This window comes from Beta vulgaris, chromosome 5, assembly GCF_026745355.1.
Source record: "Beta vulgaris subsp. vulgaris cultivar EL10 chromosome 5, EL10.2, whole genome shotgun sequence".
Lineage (NCBI taxonomy): Eukaryota > Viridiplantae > Streptophyta > Magnoliopsida > Caryophyllales > Amaranthaceae > Beta > Beta vulgaris.
The window spans coordinates 51,712,435-51,718,434 of record NC_079206.1 but is presented as its reverse complement, the minus strand read 5'-3'; the positions used below and the strand labels follow the sequence as shown (position 1 = coordinate 51,718,434).

Genomic DNA, 6,000 nt, shown 5'->3' with positions numbered 1-6,000 from the left:
CTCTATCTTGAAACTCTCTTTACCAAAAACCTTTATAGAGCTTTTGACTAATCAAAAACTCTAAAAATGGTCCAAATCTCTCTTTTGCCCCAAAAATCTAATTGTCAAATAACCCGTTAATCATTGAATAAAGTAAAAAGAAATTGAATAAATAAAATTGACTACACGACAAGGCTTGTAAAAGTGCTAGCCAACCATAACATACTAGCTAGCTTAGCCACATATAGTATCAAAATATAAGATTTCTACGAGTAATGTGTCCACGAACCAGATACACTCCACCTCACTATGCTTCTGAAATATAGTACTGAAAAGATGAGTAACCACGGCATGAAGCGAGTACTTTTGAAAGCTACTACATGACCATGCTATCTCCTACAACTGTCCATATATAGTCAATATGAATATTATCCTCATTTCATGTCTTCCTTGTTCTAATGCATCATTCAACTAAGAAAAAATATGGTGTAGATAGTAGATGCACAGAAATTATAGAACGCTTTGTGTAGGCTGTTCATACCTTTACAGGGTTTTTTTTTTCCTTGCAGTGAGATTTTGCTATGGAGGTACTCAACTTCACTGTCTCTTGCTAATTCTCATATATTACTATATATTTTACATGCATGAATAAATTGAAGTTATTTTATGGACAATTATCTAAATTCCAAACATTTTTGGTTTTGTTTTTTTGACAGGACTCTTCATACATATAATCTATTTGGAAGTCAAAGTAGCATATGCGGGCCGCAACCCTAATAGAAAAGGGTAAATTGTCAACTTTTTTTCCTATTTATTTTTAGAAACGCTTATCATCATATCATGTAAACAATAGTTCTATGGAGTTTTAATATTGATATTCAAAATTTGGATTTACAATCTGGTTAAACAAATCAAAATCTATACAAATATATTAAAAGGCGTGCATAAACAAGAAACTGAGTCAAGTGGCGCTCTCTGTAGGGAGTTATAGTTCATGTAATCCATGTATAATAAAAAAAAAATAGAAATTGCTTAGTATAGGGTTTGATCCCAAGACTTCAAGTATATATATACAGATATACTAAAGTTTTAACCACTAGGCTAAGTTGTATTTAATGTTATTATTATAAAGTATTATATTAATAAATGAAATTTTTTCTTACCCATAACATAGCCCTGGCCTAATAACTAGTTAATTATATTTTATAACATATAATAGAAATTTAAGTTTAAGCGCTTACTCTTAATTTTCCCCTCAAAATTAAAAACCACTATTATTGTGACTTTATAGATCCATTATTAACTCTTGTTCTTGGTGCCTGGTGGATCACAAAAAAATTAAGAGAGAATATCCTTGCATTGATTGACTTTATAAAGATGATTTATTGACAAAATTCATGAAGATATCAAAGTAAATAAATGACTGACTAACTGTTATAAATCCTAATCTATGTTATGTTTCAGCCCCATCAATGGTTATCGTGGTGACTTTTTAGTTTGAAATTGCAAGAACTATCACTTGAAGCACTGTATGACGATTGACAGTAATGACACTAATTACATGCCTAATTTTTTTAGTTATGCTTATTTTAAATTACAGAACACTCAAATGAGAGGATTAAGAATATGTATTGCCAAATTCCAATAGTACAAGTAGAATGGTCACTCGGATCAAGTTGGGTCCAATCTTGCAAAAAAGGTACGTATATTGACTCGGAATTGTACATAGAAACCCTTTATACTTTAGCTAGTGGAACTGTGGAATTAAGTACAATGCGACAGGAAGAAAATAATATACTAGAATGACAAATAGTGTGAGAAGTTGTGAATAGCGCCAATTACTTCTTACAATAAATGGGGGAAGTCTCTTATTTATAGTAGAAGTCTTAAATTGCAGTAGCTCCTCATCTTAGCTTGTTGAGGGAATGTTCGTAATAACGTGCAATTACAATTTGATCTAAGAAGAGCAAGATCTACAAAAATGCATGAATGTTTTAGTATTTTCACAACAGATTGAGCCTATATATCATGTGAGCCCAAACAATACTTTAACTTTACCCTTGAGTCAAAGGACATAAAATACATGATTATATTGACACTGTACATATAAAGGTTGAATCTTAGGGAATGTTTGGTCCATATCATTTTGGTATGAGGTATGGGTTTAGAATGAGCAAAACTCATACCTAGTGTTTGTTTAATAATTTTATAGATTTAAAACTCATACCTCAAACCCATAAGGTATGGGGTTTAGAAACCCAAAGGGGTGGTGGGTTTGGCTCATACCAATACCTTTAGGTATTAAATAGAAGAAAAAATTTTATTCTCAAATAAAACCAAACACATGGTATTAGGTATCAAGTTCCAAACCTATATCACCTTGATTTCATTCCTGATTCCAAACCCGTAATGTGAACCAAACGCCCCCTTATATACTACCTCTGTTTTTATTTAGTTGCAACGTTTTGACTTTCACGCTTGCCAATGTACAATTTCAAATCGTTTTATCTCTAATTGTATGTAAGTAAAAATTATAAAAATTTGATATTATGAAAGCTTACATTGAAACGAATCAAACAAGACCCCACATGACTATATTTTGTTTAACATATAAATCAATAAATGTAGTCAAATAAGAGAACATGAATAGTGCAATTTGTCAAACGTTGCAACTAAAAAAGAACGGAGGTAGTATATAGATATGCACGACCCGATTAATAACAGTAGAAATCTAGGCACTAGAAAGCCAAACAAATAAATATGATAAGACTAGCTTGAGCTACACTTGATTATTGAGATTGAAATTTGCCTGAATTATAATTGATACGGTTATTTGTCACTCTTTTTTCTTTTGGTGAAAAAGAGCTTAAATTACCATAACGTTAAAGGTTTACGTTACAATTTCATCATAACATTCCGTATAGCAATTTCGTACAATCTAAGTCAGATCGCCTACAATCTTTAGCCATTAGGTCGGCATATTGGTTGTTCTTCCGGCTACAAAAGCTAATCTTGATCTTTGTCACTCTTTTCTCCACTGCAAATTTCATTATACATCCGACTACATCATAAAGAAGGGCCTCATTAGTCCTTACCGAACACTTCTATGTAGTGGTATGCTTAGATCTTTTTTTTTATGCAAATGGTATGCTTAGATCTAAGTACACTGAATACTATTTTTTGCTTATTTTATTATTTGGTGAGATTCAAAATTAAGTAGTTTCATAATTTTTACTTATTGATAATTAAATATAATAATAATAATCAAATTGTACGTTAGTAAACATCAAATCGAACTGGGTGGTTAAAAAAAAGTTATATTAAGGTTAGGCCTTTTAAATTAATGGTTATGTTTGGGGAAGCATTTCAATACATTGTGATAACATATTTTATGTGCTAAATGATTAGTAGTGTTTGGGGGAGTACCTAATATATCAAGTGGTTAAAATGAATTAAATGATAGGTTAAATTTTAACCTTTTTAAAATAAGGTGACTGAAAGTTCGGAAAAATATTTTAAGAATTTTGATATCAACTAATTTTGCCAAAATAATTTATCAACGTAAGCAAATACTTTTTGCCGAACAATTTACCTAGTCAGCTACCTTATTAGTTTCAGTAGCTTATCAGTTTTAACTTTTATCTTATCAATTTCAATTTTGCTTATCAATATTATTTTATTTTCATCTAGTATTGACAAACATGTCCAATATATCCAACTACAAGAGCTGAGCATAGCACTATGTAAATTTTTTAAAAAAAAAAATGGGTACATCATGCGCCTTCTCATTGGTAGAGGTTTGGTTCATTGAAAGTTTGAAATATAATTTTGTGGTATGGTCCCATACAGATGATCCAATCACATCATGCTATTGTTTAATCTTAGCTACTTAGATGAACAGATGATACGCTACAATATCATGAACTACTTGTCTACTTTTATATGTTTCTCATATCGTACGAAAATCTTTTGTGCAATATCTTACATCCTTGACTTCCTCCTGCATAGTGTTTGGTTAGGAGGAAATTTTTTACAAAAATTAATAGGTTTGTACATACAACCATCCGTATGTGGGAGAACATATAGAAATATAAGTCTAATAATAAGGTTACATCTTGAAATCAATTGATAATAAATGGATTATCTCATCCAATTTATGTTTTTTCTATTTCATAATACTTGACACAATTTTTTTAAAATTAAAAGTCATATTACATTAGAAATATTTATTTTCAGCCAAAACAGCAATGCTCATGTTCATAAAGTTGTGCACTCTCTTCCCAGAATTTACGCCAATAGTAGTAGAAAATTCTTTTTAGAACATCAGTGAATGATAGATAGGTTCCTCCTCTGAGATCGTGAATTATTTTGGTGATTAACCAACTGTTTGGTCTGACATTGTATGCTGTATACTGTTTTCTTTTATTTTTTTTGGTGCTATAGTTTGTAGTATGCTGTAGACTGTGCTGATGAATAATGAAATCAAGTCCGTATCGTAAATACATGGATCCTCCTACAATTAGGTAAGCCCAGCCCAGCCCAGCCTAATGTTAGGTAAGGCCATTATCTTGATTGTTGTGGACTTCAATGGTTGATGTCCTAATATTATGTAGCTAATGTTGTCTACATTAGAAATGCATACACAATACACTGATATTATACACATATACTCCCTCCGTCTTTTATTAGTTTACCCCTTTCTTTGGGGCACATTTGCTGAGATACTACTTTGAACCTTAAAATCTCTAATTTTCGATAAGCAAAAATTACAAAAAGTTGATATTTGGATAATACACATTGAGACGAATCCAACAAGATCTCACATGACTATATTTTTCCTTAAATACAAATTACAAAAGATAGTCAAAGTCATGTATGTGAATAGTGTCAAAAGTCAAAAGGGGTAAACTAATAAAAGACGGAGGGAGTACATCATTATTTATAAGACACAAGAAACACTTATAAACTTGCTTGGCATAGTGGTAAGAAAAAAAAAAACATCTTGAAGTTGGGAGTTCCATTCCCATTAGGAGAACTTCGAGAGAAGGTTTTTCCTTACCGTCTTTCCATTCTCAAAGTGTCAGCCCGCAAAACCAGACTGTGTTAACCTGCGAAAGGTTCCAAGTCTAGTTGGGTCCTTCATGTTAGCATAGGAGACCCAAAAAAAAAACACATATAAACTTGCTCTTATTCAAATTATATTAACCCTGAAATTTTCGAGGCTATTGTAATTGCACCCAGATCAATAAAAACTATATTACTCTAAATCTACATATATCAAGGCTTTAGGTTCTTTTGTGATTATGTTAGATCAACTTGGAAGCATTGTAATTCACCATACCATACGCAGAGTTGATATATCTAGTGCATTATTTAGTTTATTTCTCCCAATTCCCGAGATTTCATGTCAAATCTTCTTATTTCAAGACTTATTTTTACATTTCTCTTATTGTTTGTGAACATACAATCGGGTAGACAATAGATACTATGACGCCTCTAAGCTGATACATTACTATATTGTTCATCTCAACTAGTGAACAAAAAGAGTGGTTAAGGTTATACACGTGTCGAGTAGAGTATTTTTGTTTCTGAGCTCCATTGAATAAGGATGGTAAGTGTTCGAGCATGAGTCAAGCTCAAACAAGCATCGAAATGTGACATTCGAGTTTGGCTATTTAAGAATTATGTTTGCTCAAGCGGCTGGAGCTTGCTCATTTGTAATTCCAACTGAAGCTCATAATGAGCTTTATCTAGCCTGAGCTTTGTAACACCCACAACATTTTTGTGGATCAAGCAGCAATCTTTCACTTCTTCCATTCCTTATTTATGTTCCTAGTTGGAATCTATTTTTTTTTTTTTGGGTATATTACCAAAATGAGCACAAAAAGCCACCATACAACCTAAGCCATTGAAGTACAGGACATCTCAGCAACAAGAAAACCACAACCAACAAAGCTACATCAAACAAACCAAACTACCAAGCAATAAATACAGACATCATCAAACACACAAGTCTAAAAC

The 6,000-nt window shown here is 31.8% G+C and overlaps 1 long non-coding RNA gene across 2 annotated transcripts in view; it reads left to right on the top strand.

Moving 5' to 3' along the window:
• The first annotated feature begins 285 nt into the window (after positions 1–285).
• Positions 286–6,000, top strand: part of LOC130591624 (uncharacterized) — a 53,913-nt gene continuing 48,198 nt past the window's right edge. The window contains exons 1-3 of one of the 2 annotated variants that reach the window (XR_008969551.1): positions 286–566; positions 696–765; positions 1,580–1,678. This is a non-coding gene — a long non-coding RNA (uncharacterized LOC130591624). The remainder of the gene's footprint in view (positions 567–695; positions 766–1,579; positions 1,679–6,000) is intronic. The other variant, XR_008969550.1, reaches the window with a different exon arrangement.